Source organism: Puma concolor, chromosome A3, assembly GCF_028749965.1.
Source record: "Puma concolor isolate L17-30 chromosome A3, mPumCon1.1.hap2, whole genome shotgun sequence".
In the NCBI taxonomy this organism is placed as follows: Eukaryota; Metazoa; Chordata; class Mammalia; order Carnivora; family Felidae; genus Puma; species Puma concolor.
The window spans coordinates 43,055,352-43,071,812 of NC_141669.1; the positions used below are offsets into that span (position 1 = coordinate 43,055,352).

The window sequence follows — 16,461 nt, forward strand, 5'->3', positions numbered from 1 at the left end:
GGAAATACAATCTAAAATATTACATGGGAAGGTAGGGCTGGAGAGACATAGATTAGGAAATCATCCACATGATGATAATTAGAAATACTAGCTAAACCAAAGAACGATAAACCCAGAGGAAGTCTTTGGCATAGCAGACCTTGTGGATATTTTAAATAAGTAGAAAGTTCTAGTGCCATCACTATATTCAGTGATATATAGAAAATAAACAATCTCATAATTTCATATTAATCTTAGGAGTAAAGCTGATCTTTATATTGTCTTTCATAATGTGGGTGAAAAGAGTTTTTAGCATTTGTAGGGATCAAGGGCAGGGAACCTGAAGATGGTCCACTTTGTTAAGAACATTGTTATGAGTTAAAAGCAACCAAAACCCAGCAGATTCAGGAAAAGCTCTTTACCTACCCCATCAACTGCCTGCTTATATCAGGAAGAAAGCTATTAATAGAGTATCCTGTTTACCTAAGAAACTTACCTATGTAATAGGACAAATTTTGTTTTCCAGATATCTCCTTTCACCTTCCTCCTGATGGTATTTTTCTCCTTTGTCATGTTGCCTCGCTGTCTTTCGAATTTCCATGTCCGTGCAGATTTCCCATATGTATGCTATTAAGTTTGATTTTTACTGTTAATCTTATGTCAATTTGATTCTTAGTCCAGCTAGAAGGAACTTGAAGCATGAAGGAAATACTTCTTCTCCAACACATCCTGTAGCTCTTTTCTTTAATAAACTTTTTATTTTATACAGGTTTAAGGTTTACTGAAAAATTGGAAGAATAATACAGACACTTCCCATAGTGGCATCTTATAATAGTATAGTACATTTACCACAATTAATGAACCAATAATGATGCAGTGTTGTTAACTAATGCCTGTATATTTAGATTCCTTAGTTTTTACCCAATGTTCATTTTCTTGCCTAAGACCTGACATTTAGTCATCATGTCTCTTTAGACTCCTCTTGGTTGCGACAGCTTCTCAGACTTTCCTTGTTTTTGATGACCTTGATAATTTTGAGATGTTCTGGTCAAATATTTTGTAAAATGTCCATTTATTGAGATTTTTCTGATATTTTTATCATGGGTAGACTTGGGTTATGTGTTTTGGGAAGAAAGACTGCAAAGGCAAATTTCTTTTTCATCTCATCATCTCAGTATTATTTCACTGTTGATATTAACCTTGACCATTTGGCTATGGTAGTGTCTATGAGGTTTCTCTATTGTAAAGCTATTCGCATTTCCCCCTTGTCTACCCCTTTCTAGTTTTCTAAAGCACACAGATGCTACTCATCCATTGTGATTTGTAAAATAATGCACCCACAAGTATCCTCGATTTCTTACCTACTGGCTCTCCCCTTAAACTAATACACAATAAATAAGTATACTTAAGTAAACAAAATGTTAACATTTACACTATGTCAGTTGTAATGTCAGGGATACTGGAAGGTGGGATAAAATGATTACATGCACACACACACACACACACACACACACACACACACACCTACTTTTCTAAAGACATATTTATCCCTGGATGAAATTTGAGATTTTGGAAATAGCACAGTGATTCTCAAATTTGCAGCACCTTGAATCCCCTGAAGATCATTTAAAACTACTGATGGCTGGGTCTCACTCCCAGAGATTCTCATTTCATTGGTTTGAGGTTTTTCCTGAGCATTGGGATGTTTAAAAACCTTCCCTGGTAATTCCAATACACAATAAAGTATGATATCCACTAGCCTGCAGCAATTAACTGAGGTCAATTTGCCTTACCAGCTGTAACAACAGTTAGTTACAGCAAAGAAGTGAGTAATTGGGGGCGGGGAGGTATTTTGTTATTCTATTAGCACACTTTGGCTCAATCAAGTGTGGCTGTAGAAGATAACCTTAAAAATACACTTTAATTACATGTCGATTATATGTAATTATATCTCAATAAAAATCAATCAAACACTTTAAAATCTAACCTCATTTACTACAAACATTAAGAAACCATAAAACCATAAAACCATTTCTCTAAAAAAATTCAATATGGAAAAATTGATAAAAATAGCATGCCTGTAATTATGAACATTTTAAGAAGTAGATTTTTGTACCCAGAATAGAGAAGAAAAGTGAAAATACTAATCAGAAAAATAGGAGGTAGGTGGCTCAATGATACCCATAAATGGTGTGACTTACTATACATACCCAAAGAAATATATACAAAAACATAAATCATGTAACCTTTTTGATACTCTTACTGATACAAGATAATACTATATGGATAATTTGTAGGAGAAACTAATAAAAACTTATTTTTATGTACACTTAAATTATATTTATGTAATACCAGAGGCCTACAGTAGTTTATACCAACAAATTTAAACACTTAGAGAAAACTGTTAGCAGAATATAGAAGATTTTACCAGAAAACTCTGTTACTCTTCTGAATGGCATATCAGGATTAGTATCAGACAGCAGCACCCTGTAGGTTGACAGTAGTCATCAGACTGAGCTAATTCAGCTCCATGGAGTAGAAAACCATACTTAGAAAGCATGCTGGTACATGCTACTGGAGTAGCAAACGTTTATACATACATCACTTTTGAGGGACAGTGGGCTATCTTGGCAACTTTTGCTTCTCTACTGTTTTTAGATTGCAGAGTTAAGAATTACTCTTTTCCAAGATCATTCCACTATTTAGAATAGCTATTAATGTAAAACCATGAAAAATGATAGAATGAAAAAATACAATATATATATATATGCACAAATATATATATATACACTATATATATATATATATATATATTATTTTCTGATTAGAAATCTGAAATTTTAGAGCTAGGTTTTCTAAAGCTATACAATTTAAAATATATAGTGTTGCTTTCAGTCCAAGATGACTGACATCATGCTTATACACACATGAATCCCTTTTTTTTTTTTTTAATTTTTTTTTCAATGTTTATTTATTTTTGGGACAGAGAGAGACATAGCATGAACGGGGGAGGGGCAGAGAGAGAGGGAGACACAGAATCGGAAACAGGCTCCAGGCTCTGAGCCATCAGCCCAGAGCCCGACGTGGGGCTCGAACTCCCAGACCGCGAGATCGTGACCTGGCTGAAGTCGGACGCTTAACCGACTGCGCCACCCAGGCACCCCATGAATCCCTTTTTAAATGCATTTCTCAGGTTAATGAGAAAAAATGATTTATGGACTATCTAAAGCTGAATTACAATGACAGAACTTCCCAATAAAAACAGAGAATTGGGCTACGAAATAACTTTGAAGATGAGGCATTTCTTTCAAATGTTACTAGAACACAAGAGAGAGAAAATATTAATGAGTAAGCTTAAGAAGAAAAAAACATCGCAGTAAATATCAGGAACAAATGAATTAATAAAGATAAAGAAAATGATGAACCAGACAGATAATCATAAAGTTTATGCTGGATTGGAATATATATATGTATGTATATATACATACATATACATATTCGAAAAGAGTAATGCAAATCACTAAAACCACCACCAACAACAACAATATATATAAGATAAAGAATGAGAGAGAAGCATAGCCACAGATACATATAAAACTTACAAAATTATGAATTTGGAAATCTTGACTAATATTTTGGGGAGATCATATAGCATAAAATTACTCAGGAATAGTTACAGACCCTGAAGGTATAATTTCATAGACTTAACACTTTAAAGGCTATCAAGAATCCACCTCCAAATAAGGCAAGTGTACTATGGTGAATTCTACCACACTTCCAAGAAAATATTTCTTATGATATGTAAACTTTCTGAGATCATAGTAGAAGATAGATTATTTTTCAAATCAGTCCTTGATGGTATGGTAACCCTAATACCCACAGTTGGAGAAGGTGAATAGGTGAATATAAAATTAATCTATGAAGTATGAACTATGAAGTTCATAAACTATGAAGTATCATTATTTTATTTTTTTTTCAATGTTTTTTTATTTATTTATGGGACAGACAGAGACAGAGCATGAACGGGGGAGGGGCAGAGAGAGAGGGAGACACAGAATCGGAAACAGGCTCCAGGCTCCGAGCCATCAGCCCAGAGCCTGACGCGGGGCTCGAACTCACGGACCGTGAGATCGCGACCTGGCTGAAGTCGGACGCTTAACCAACTGCGCCACCCAGGCGCCCCTGAAGTATCATTATTTTAAAGTCAATTATAAATTTAATGAAAGCCTTAGCATATGAAGCCTAACTATAATTAAGCATACGTCATCATGACCAAGTAGAGTTTGTTCTAGGAATATAATAATTAATAGACCTATGGCTATATTCTCATAATTGATTGAATCAAATGGATAATACTATGATTTAGTTACTCAATGATAGAGAATAATGTTATAAGCTATACATTAAGTTGTGATTAAAAAAACCAAATTAAATGTAAAAACCTATTTAAAAACATCATTAATACAGTGAAACTACTCAAGTATTTCTATTACCTTTAAAAATAAAACCAGAACAATGGGCAAAGAGGGCATTATGCTAAGTGATTTAAGTCAAGACTGAGAAAGACAAATACCATATGATCACCCACATATGTAGAAAATAAAAAAACAAAACAAATTAATAAAGAAACAAATATAAAGGAGAATCAGACCTATAATTAACTGAGAATAATCTGATGCTTGGCAGAGATGAGGGGATGGGGGAAAGGGAAAAATGGGTGAAAGGAACTGGAAGATATAGACTTCCAGGTATGGACTGAATAAGTCACAGGAATAAAGGGCACAGTATAGGAAATATTGACAATGATACTGTAATAGTGTTGCAAGGTAACAGATGGTAGTAGCTATGCTTGTGGTGAGTATACAAAGCATAAGGTATAGTGATGTTGAATCATTGCATTGTACAGCTGAAACTGATACCACATTGTGAGTCAAGTGTAAACAAATAAAAAATAATAAAAATTAAAATAAAGATAAAACATTGAATTAGACCACACACATACACACATACAAGTAAGACCAGAATGTTCACTATCATTTGTACTAAGGAATAGTACTATAGGGTTCTGATTCAATAAGAAAAAAAAATAGTGGAATAAAGATTTGCAAACTACATGGTTTGCTACCAAAAACATTCACAGAAGACATTCAAACACAAAAAAATATTGACAGTAAAATATAATGCTCCCTTACAAGATTAATATATGAAAAAACATAGTCTAAACAGCCAGAACAACTACAAATGTGTACTAGACAAAAAGGATCACTAATAACACAAATAACAATCCTAAAGAACCTCTTAGTAATTCAATAAGAAATGGATGAAAATCATACAGAAACTAGAAAAATTTTCAAAGGTCTTGAAATGACACCTAATAAATATATATCTATATATAGATCTATCTATCTATCTATCTATCTATCTATCTATCTATCTATATATGACTCAAATTCTCATACTCTTTTCTGTGAATAAACTATATGTTTATTAAGATCCCATTCAAACACTCAACATTAGGTTAAAAAAAACTATTTAAATGTAATTTAAAAGAATAATTGTCCAAGAATAATAAATACTAATTTAATAAAGATAAATGTGTTGGGGGTAAGCATAAATTTTCCTTACCAGAAATCAAAATACCATCATACTATAGTCAGGATAATTTAAAGAGAATTGGTTAGCCAATAAGAAAAAAAATCATGTCCTCCATTTTCCATTATCAACAAAGTTTACGACATATATTAAAAAGTAAAATATAAAACAAACAAATAAAAAGTCATTTCACAAAGACCAAGGGACAGACAGAGGCAAAGACAGAGACAAGAGACGAGGAGACAGAAAAAGACCCATTCTGAATTTTGTACTCCTCTGAAAAATCATCAGGACCCTATTAAATAAGCAAAGTCACAGCCTCCTTTTACTTTGAATTAATTCTGTGACTCTGCTTTATTTTAATGTGTATGAGAGCAAATCTCTCCCTTCCCTATGAATACAAAGCAAGTACTAGAAAATGTTGAAGTGTGAATCTTGGATTACATTCAATTTTAAGAAAAGAATCTATAATATAGGTAGAATTGAGGTGTGATGGTCTCCACTTTTTTGATGATTGCCAATCTGTTTTATTTATAATGCTAACATATCTTCCCTTGTAAAAATTGGAATCATATCAAAATTCCAACAAGATTTTTTTTAACTTTACAATAATATAGGAAGTAAATAGTACATTGCTACAGAACAGAGTCCAAAAACAAGTATCCATAAATGGAAATGCTGTTCTGCACATGAATTCATTTATGATCACTTAAAAAAAAAAAAACAACTGCATTTAAAACTGCTGGGATGATTGGCTTTCTATATGAAAAAATTTTCCTTAAATAATACTGCACATAACATGTATTACAAATAAAACTATAATATATGTTAATATTTTTGATAGACATATCTGAGATATAAAAATTTGAAATTATGTACAAAGGTATAGAACATATAAAACAAAATGGGAAGATTGAAAGATTTCAGCAATAAAAAGCAAAACAAAGAAACTTTACATCTGACATCAACATAATTTTTAAACAAGAAATGATCTCGAAGAAAGTACTTGCAATATGTATTTTGAAAATAATAAATGTTCATAACATACAATGAGTTTCATAAATTACAAAAGACAAGAAAACTATATATATATATATATATATATATATATATATATATATATAATATAATATAACTCAGCAATTCACAGAAGAAATGTAAAAGAGCAGTAAACTTTTAAACACTATGCTTATTTTTTTATAATGTTGAGGAAAGAACATTATCAGTTTTTCTCACTGAATTTAACAACATCACCAGTTTTTCTCAATGAATGTAAAAACATACAAATTACCAATAATATCCTATATTAATTGGTCATGTGGAAAAGAGTATTTAAATACAAGGCTGATGCAAACATAGGCTCATAAAGAACTTATGGAAAACAATTTATCTATCAAAATATTATAATATTATATATATTATATATTATATTATATATAATATATTATTATATTATTTGTCCCAATAATTCAAGTATAGTTATTAATTGTAATTTAATATACTTGAATACATGTGCAAACATATTGTTTATAAGTGTGCTACATCATTGTTTTAATAATGAAATATTGGTAATAACTAATAATAATAGATGATAATTGAATATATTTGGGGGTATCTATAGTGATATTTAAAATGGAACTATTAAGTACACTTTGCAATATAAAAATACCGGGATAGGTATTTTTCAAGTTTTAAAAATTATAATGGCAAAAATTCATTTATTTTAGGGTGAAAAACTTTATACATAAGTGATTTGCATTATAAAATATTTAATAGAGCTTTTCTATAGTTATGAAATAAATCAATTCTTTATCCTCCTCTTACAATTGTTTGCCTTATTATCCTGGGGAAAATAACTGAACAAAATGAAACCTGTAACAGCTGAAAAAAAGAAAATTGCAGCTATTATCAGTTTTCACTTCCTTCTTCTCTTTGGAAAGTTTTATAAGATGCCAGCCTATCTCAATGCTTCATCTTTTCCAGCCCCAAATTTATAAGCTGTCAATCGTATGCATGGCTGTGATTTAATCCCAGAAGCACTCGATGGTTTGTTCTCTTGGCTGCTTATTCTTTAGTGTATAAACTTGGTGTAGTTCTGTGTGTATTTTATCATTTAATTTTTGTCATGCTGGAAATGTTTTTCTTCTTTGATTATGCTAGAAGAAAGCAGTAACATTAAATAAGGCTTTCCATTAGTCTTTTCCAATCAATAAAAATAGATGAAAACACTAACAGGAGGAGTGACAAAGACCTTTGGTGGGAACATAAACAAAGAACAATGATAATCACACAATAAAGCCATGGAGTAAGTTCTGCTAGACTTGATGAAAATGGTGCAAGATTATATGGCCAAATCAAAGTTTAGGCCACAAATTCACTATATTTATGTTATAAATGCATTAAAAATGTGTAAAACTGTATATGCCAAAATTATAACATTGACTTTCTGGGTGGTGGCAATATAGTTACAGATAGAACTAGAGATAGAGATATAGGATCTATAATTTCTTGCAACAAATATGTTTTATTGTAGTTAAAAATACAACTCTAAATCATTTGTTATTAGGGGATTGCAAATTGAAACAATAGAATACCGCTATAATAGAATACCAATTATAATGGCTAAAATTATTATTATTTCTTTAAGTGCCAGATGCTGGTGCAGATGCAGAACAAAAGGACCTTTCAATCAATGCTGATGGGCACACAAATGGCACTGCTATTCTGAAGACAGCTTGACAGTTTCTTACAAAGCAAAACATAGTTTTTACCTTAGAATCCAGCAATCCCATCATAGGTGTTTGTCCAGCTAATTCAAAAATTACGTTAACGTAAACTTTGCATGGGAATGTTTATAGCAGCTTTAACTATGACTGCCAAAAATTGGAAGGAACCAATGCCCTTCATTAGGTGACTGTATAAACAAACTGTAGTACTTCTTCTATACAGTGTAATTTACTCAACAAGCAAAAGAAATAAGCTATCAAGCTATGAAATATGCATCACTGAAACTTACATGTGTATTGCTGAACAAAAGACAGGGTGTTACAGCTACATAGTATATAATCCCAATTGTAAAGCATTCTGGAAAAGGAAAATCTCTAGAGAGTGAAAAGTCAGTGGTTACCATGGGTTCAGGTGGAGGGAGGGGGGCTAAACAGGTGAAGTACAGAGGATGTTGAGTGTTGAAAACATTCTATATGATACTGCAATGGTAGATACAAGAAATTATACATTTGTCAAAAAACCATAGTACAGTACAAAGAGTGAAACAATGTGTAAAATAAAATAAAAACAAAATATTTTTGAGGGGGGCTCCCAGGAAGGAATGTGGACTGTCCACAAAAGAATTTAACTTTGTGTGAATCACATTATGTGTGAAGCCACCTTAGAGAAGAGAGTGGGGGGAAAAGGTACTGACTTAAGTAAGTTTGTACAGGAGTGTTTATAAGATTGAAAACAAAAGGAATTACACATAGGGGCACCTGGGTGGCTCAGTGGGTTGAGTGACCCACTCTTGATTTTGGCTCCCATCATGATCTCAGGGTCTGTGGGTTTGAGCCCTGCGTCAAGCTCTGCACTAACATCATGGGACCTGCTTGGGATTCTCTCTTTCCCTCTTTCTCTGCTCCTCCTCCTTCCCCTCAAAATAAATACATAAACTTTAAAAAAAAAAGGAATTACACATAAGCAGTGTACTGTAGTTAATAAAGTTTCCTATTGGATACTGAAACAATTCTGCTAATACTAGGACTGAACAACCTATACATGAATCACAGATGGTAAGAATGGGAGTTTTTACAGATAAGCAAGAAGAGGAAGCTAGAGTACTCTAGGTGGTAATAAATTAGAGTTGGAGATAATATAAACTCATGTTTATCTTAATATTGATGGTTACATATAGAAATATATGTTTGTGTGTACGTGTGGAGGTTAGTCTACACACGTATATTTTCTTGCTCTGTTAGGTGAAAAGATCATCGAGAAACAATATAACAATGGCAATGAACAACTCTGGTACCCAGATCTTGGTCTCTGATACATTTTCAAATAAAAGGAACCAGGGCTTCTTGGGGAAATGGCGGATTACAGAACTGGGATACACACGAATACAGGATTAGCCAGAAGCATCTTTCAGTGCCAGAAAGCAAGAAAGTACTAGTACTAGTAGTAGAAGTAGTGGTAATAACAATAATACTACAGAAATATGTCAAAGTGACACAGGAAGTAACTGAAAGAGCTCTAAATGGGCAAAGCTAGAACAGTTTGAGCATCAAAATAAAACTCTTAGATTATAAACTTCAGGGTAAATGAATAATCTGAAGTCATACTGATATAAGAAATGATTGAACAAATGAAGGAAGGAAGGAAGGAAGGAGAAAGGAGGGAGGGAGGAAAGAAGGAAGGAAAGAAGGAAGGAAGGAGGGAGGGAGGAAGGAAGGAGGGAGGGAAAGAAGGAAGGAGGGAGGGAAGGGAGGGAAGGAGGAAGGGAGGAAGGAAGGAAGGAAGGAAGGAAGGAAGGAAGGAAGGAGAAAGGAGGGAGGGAGGAAAGAAGGAAGGAAGGAAGGAAGGAAGGAAGGAAGGAAGGAAGGAAGAAGGAAGGAGGGAGGGAGGGAGGAAGGAAGGAGGGAGGGAGGAAGGAAGGAGGGAGGGAAAGAAGGAAGGAGGGAGGGAAGGAAGGGAGGGAGGAAGGAAGGAAGGAAGGAAGGAAGGAAGGAAGGAAGGAAGGGAATGAAGGAAGGAAGGATGGAAGGAAGGAGAAAGGAGGGAGGGAGTGAGAGAAAGAAGGAAGGAAGGAAGGAGGGAGGGAAGGAAGGGAGGGAGGAAAGAGAGAGGGAAGGAAGGGAGGGAGGAGGGAGGAAGGAAGGAAGGGAGAGAGACAAATATGTGTAATAATTCCAAATGATTTTGTAGGTATTCCACTCCCTAGGAGGTAATAGCATCAATTCTTACTCTGTAAGTGTGGGTTGCACATATTAGCTTATTTCCAAAGAGTACTTGGAAAAAAGGGGAAAGAGTAACTTTAGGTAGAGAAACCTGGAATACTCTACCATAGCCACATGATCAAAGTAAACCTCTCCAGTGACAAATCATGTTTATAGTATGTATCCTAAACATGATGTGATAAAATTATACTTTATCTCTGTGGGCTTTCCAAAGTATATAACCTGAACCTAATCATAAGGAAATAACACCAGACAAATTCCAGTAGAGAGATATCTTATAAAATACTTGAAAAATACTCCTCAAAAATGTCAAATTCATCAAAAACAAGGAAATTTAGAGAAACTGTCACAGCCAAAAGGAACCAAGGACATGACAGGATAGGATCCTGGAACAGACAAAGATATTAGGTAAAATCTAATGAAATCTGAATACACTGAGTTTTATTTAATAATCACATATCGATATTGGTTCATTAATTGTGACAATACAAGCAAGATAAATATTATCCTATTAATATAAGATGTTAATGACAGGAGAGACTAGTGAAGGAGTATGTGGGAATTCTCTACTATCTCCTCAATTCTGTTAATATAAATCTCTTCTAAAAATACATCATTAAGAAATGAATAGGAAAGGGACAATTTTTCATTACACTTATTTATCTATGGTTAGATTTTTTTCTAAACTGAATATAGATTTATTTTATTATGTAAAACAAGAGTAATTTAAAAACATATTTATTTTTTAATAATCAATAAAAGAGCCAACACATGGCACCCTCATTGTATGGATGTTACTATCCACTTACATTATGAACAGGATTTTAATAGCATGCACCCAGATGCAATGAAGATGCCTTTGTGCTTTCATCTGGGGATTGGGAGGAGAAGGATAGACACTCAAGCAGCTCTTGGGGTACAGAAAAAAATGGTCTCAGGATTGAACTTTGAATTCTGGCAAGAAAAGTATATTGAATTTGGTAGAAAACACCTATGATGATGCGTAATGTAATAATGTCAAGTAAAATATGGTATTTAAACTGAGTGACATTGCTAAATAGAGAAAATCACAAAGTCCTCTCCAAATCCATGGATACAATGAAGTTTAGGGAGTTGTGAACAGAGCATTCCTAATTACCTCAGCTGGAATGTGCCTATTGGGAAAATGAGTGATTTGTAAGCAAAACATAGGGTTAGCTGTTTAGGAGTTTAGAGATTTAATGGAGAATTTTTATCTTTTGTAAAATGGGTCAGAGAAATGAAATAAATATAGTTATTAAATAACTGATTCCTCAGGTTCTATAAGAAAGTGAGTCAATTACATAAAAAGTGAAGTAAACTTTAAAATAGCATCTTAATAAAACTTTTTCATATGTAGACTAATTATCACATTTGCTTCTCACAGCCCACTAAAATGTTATTTGGTAAATGCTATCATCAACACCATATATAGAATGGAAATAAGGCTCATAGAGGCTAAATACATTGCCACAATTCACAAATCTTGCAGTGACAAGATTTGGATTTGACCTATATATATTTTTTTGTTTGTGTGTGTGTTTTATTTTATTTTCGGAAACTACAGTCTTCTCCCAAAGCCTGAAAAAAGTACACTGAAAAAGTACACTCTAGAGGCACCTGAGTGGTTCAGTTGGTTAAGTGACCAACTCTAGATTTTGGCTCAGTTCATCATCTCAGGGTTGTGAGATTGAGACCCATGTTGGGTTCTGCACTGAAAGCATGGAGTTTACTTGGGATTCTCTCTCTCTCTCTGTCCCTTCTTCACCCTCAAAATAAATAAACATTAAAAAAAAAGTACACTCTAAGCAGAAGACATGGCTACAGTATTGAATTGATCATAAATCATATTTTATGCCATATTTTGGGTGACTAATATTAGGTATAATATTAGGTTGCTTAGAGAAGACTGGTGGAAATTTGAATATCTAAATTAATTTTATTAACCTCAAAAAACTAAATACTCTGGAATACTTTATACTCAACACCCAGATCAATGTTCTAAATATGGTCAACCTTGATTTTTGAGTAAAACCCAAAGGTTATGCACTACCTTGAAAAGCAGGTTATAAGTTTCATAAAAATACAATGTCAACTGTATAAAAACCTGATACTTTATGTAGGTTGCCATATGTCATAGACAACAAACTACTGACTGAACATATGTGAATAGAATTTATTACTGGAATAAAAGGAATTCTTTAGCAAGAATAAACTGGCACATTCAGTGATGACAAACATCAAATTATAGGTTTGATCAGAATTTTGAAGCATATGTGAATCAAGTACCTAGTTTATATACTTAAATTTCATCTATAATAACCCTGCCAAACCATCCTAACATTTTGTCCAGCACTTGTGTGTGTCTGTGTGTGTCTGTGGGTGTGTCTGTGTGTGTGTTTTGTGTGCACTTTTTAAAAACTCCAGTGACAATTCTTTCCATAGACATGATATTTCAAAGTTATAATTATCTTATTGAGCAGCTTTGTTAGAAGATGTCTATTCATAGTTATCTGCCAACTTTCTCTTCTAGCTTGTACAAGTTAAGATAAAATTTAACACTGAGATCACCACTGGAAAACCATTTTCCACTGAATATTTTAAGAAATGTTTTAATGTTTATTTATTTTTGAGAGAGAGAGAGAGAGAGACAGAGCATGAGCGAGGGAGGGGCAGAGAGAGGGAGACACAGAATCCAAAGCAGGCTCCAGGCTCTGAGCTATCAGCACAGAGCCCGATGGGGGGCTCAAACTCACAAACCGTGAGATCATGACCTGAGCCAAAGCCGGATGCATAACCGACTGAGCCACCCAGGTGCCCCACCATTTTCCACTGAATATTAAAAACAAATACTTGCTGAGAGTTTGCTATGAGCCAACAACCTCCATGTTGAAATTTGGGGTCATTACTATGAATGAAATGTATAATCTGCTATCAGGATATTTGATTTCAATAAAGAAATCCCTACACAGTTTTGAGGAAACAAGTTATAATACAAAAATCCTATACCTTTCCAATTTATGTTCACTTATGAGGGCAATAGGAAAAAAAACCCTCAAATATATCAAAAATAAGCAAGCCAAATAACAAATAAATGAGTAATAACTAAGGTATATGGGCTCCCATATGATTCTGAAAGGTTATATTGCCCAACTTTCTGTTTTATTTTAATTTTTTCTTAAAGGGGTATTTTTAATAAAATATAATTCTATATAGACCTTAATATTTTTTACACAGTAAGAACATGCTAATAATCATAAATAAGATTAATATTACTAAAAGAATAATATAACAATATTGGTAGAAAAGATAATGAGATAGCTCATCAGTATTGGTTGGTACTAGCTAAGTGTCCAAGAGTTTGTTACGTATTAGTAATAATTAATTAGTAATTACTAACCCAAAAACAGAATTAAGAAAAGATCTTATTCACAATCACCAAAAATTTGTTTAATTGAAACCTCCTCAGTCCCTTCTGCCAGCCTAGTGGTCTTTAAGATTAAGCAAGCACTCTCAGCCTGTGTGATTAACTAACCCCTTCTTTGTATATCTATGATCATGCATTCTTTCTTAGAAAGAACACTTCTGCACGTCATCAGGCTCTCTTGCAGAAGCTCCCCACAGGACACCAAGAAACCAGAACTTCCTGCACAACCTCAGGGCACTGAGATAACTGCAGCTGGCATCAACAGGTCTGCATGTAACCAAGAAATGTCACAGATTACTGAACTCTCTTAACAGGTTAAATCCTTTTTAAAAATCTCTGGGCCAGGCAGAGACCTCCAGGGTCAGCCTTTGGACAAGAGTCCATCTTCTTCCCAGGTGGCCAGACTCCTGAATGAAGTTCAAATTGCTTTCCAGTCAAAACTCGTCTTTTGAATTTTGGCTTTTCAAGAGACAGGTAGCTGAACTTGGAACTTGGGTTTTGGTGAGATAGTTCATAATAAATTGTTCACTACAATTTGCCTGTTGGGGAACTCTAATTAAAACAAAATATTCTTTCAACCCAGAAATCTCCACAAAGGTACTAGAAGAAACACTCTTATTATTGAAGAAGCATTAAACCCAAATGTGATACAGTGAAACAGATTTACATAGAAATAGCTGATAACACATTACATACATGTTCTCAAGGTAAACAACTAGTCCTCTAGTAAGAGGACCTGACAGCACCATTCCTGATATATAGTTTATCTTAACTTTACCTGGTAACCAAAGTGACCATCTATGTTAGCTAGTTGGATTTATCCAGAGGAAAAGCAAACTTCTTATGTCTTTATAACAGGAGGTAGTTTTACAAATTGGGGCCAGGCACCCACTGAAGTTAGGATTCTTAGTAGGGGCTCTACCTTCTTCAACGTTTACATTTCAAAGACAAGGCTCCCAGACATTCCTGGGTCAAAAAGCTGACAAAAGCCTTATCTAGTCTTCAAAAGGATTTATATACATTTCAAAGCAATGAGAAAACACTTATAGTTGCACGTTTTCTAAGATAAATGCTCTAAAAAGGAGTGAAGGGAAATCTTCTCCTTTTCAACAGGGATAATTAAGCCTCTTATTTTTAATTTGTATTTGACCTCACATGACTCAGATTTTAGCTACTGAAACAAAGGAAATAAATTTAAAGAAAGTGTACATAAAATTTAAAAAGAGTATTTAGCACTAAGAACAATTAAATTAAGATGGATTAGGAAATGATATAAGGAAATACTGTAAACATGTATCAAAAATTTACTATGTAGCACATATAAAAGATTATACAAAGTTATAAAAATTCCAATTATAAATGTGTATCATGGGGCACTTAGGTGGCTCAGTCAGTTAATCTTCTGACTCCTGATTTCAGCTCAAGTCATGATCTCATGGTTCATGAGATTAAGACCCATACTGGGCTCTGCACTGACAGCGCTGAGCCTGCTTGGGATTCTCTGTGTCCTTCTCTCTCTGTTCCTCCCCCACTCTCTCTATCTCTCAAAATAAATAAATAAATAAACATTAAAAAGTATAAATACATAAATAAATAAAATAAAATGTGTATCATTCAACACAATAGGAAATCCAAAAAAATTTCAAAAACTAAACTATTCAACCTTTCCTTTAATAGATGAACTTAGTTAATATCAAAATAATTCATTTGTACCTTTTAGCCAAGAAAACCACTTGCTGAGGGGCAGGAAATCCCTTCCAATCCAAGGCATTTCAACTTTCTTGTTGTTACCACTCTGTCCACCTCCCATTTCTTTCACTGAAGAAGAGCATTAAAAATATTTTAAAATAAGTAAATAAAATTAATCGCTAAATTCTAACTTGGGCATCATCCAACACTTTTTTTTTTCTTTAATTTTCAGAATTTTGTTTCCGGTCAATCCCAAGCCTAGAAATCAAGAGGCTAGATATGATGACAGCTGACATAGTAGGGCTTTATTATTGGTATTATCTTTTTTAATTCACAAAACAGCCTCAGATAGTGAATTCATACCACATAGACTTAAAAGAGTCAAACAAGAATGTTATATTATGTGGCTCAAAAGAGAAGCTAAAAACCAGTCATACTCATGGAGCAGAAATATTATAATAGAGACAAAACTGAGTTTTTTTATTGTTTTTGTTTGTTTTTTTTTGTTTGTTTGTTTTTTTCCAAGTGGAGGTGGAGGAATAGACAAAGTGTCCTTCCACCCACAGACTTTATATACATGTCCACAACTTACAGTAGTTGTCACAGTTCAATGGAGGTGGTGTGGTTTAGATCACGGACACTGTATTCCACTGAAGAACAGGCTTGTTCCTGCAGTTTCCATGATGCCATTGTAATTGAATGTAAAATCCATTTGCATAAATAATATAACTAAACTTTTGTCTCTTATTTTAAACATGTTCAACAACCATTGAGAGCTTTATACTTTTTTTCAAGTACAGAAGTTGATAA

The 16,461-nt window shown here is 33.6% G+C and overlaps 1 long non-coding RNA gene across 1 annotated transcript in view; it reads left to right on the forward strand.

Annotated features, from left to right (window-relative positions):
• The window catches only part of LOC147582414 (uncharacterized), a 65,313-nt gene extending 51,029 nt beyond the window's left edge, over positions 1–14,284 (forward strand). Inside the window, exon 3 of the long non-coding RNA XR_015248709.1 lies at positions 14,110–14,284. This is a non-coding gene — a long non-coding RNA (uncharacterized LOC147582414). The remainder of the gene's footprint in view (positions 1–14,109) is intronic.
• The last annotated feature ends 2,177 nt before the right edge of the window (positions 14,285–16,461 follow it).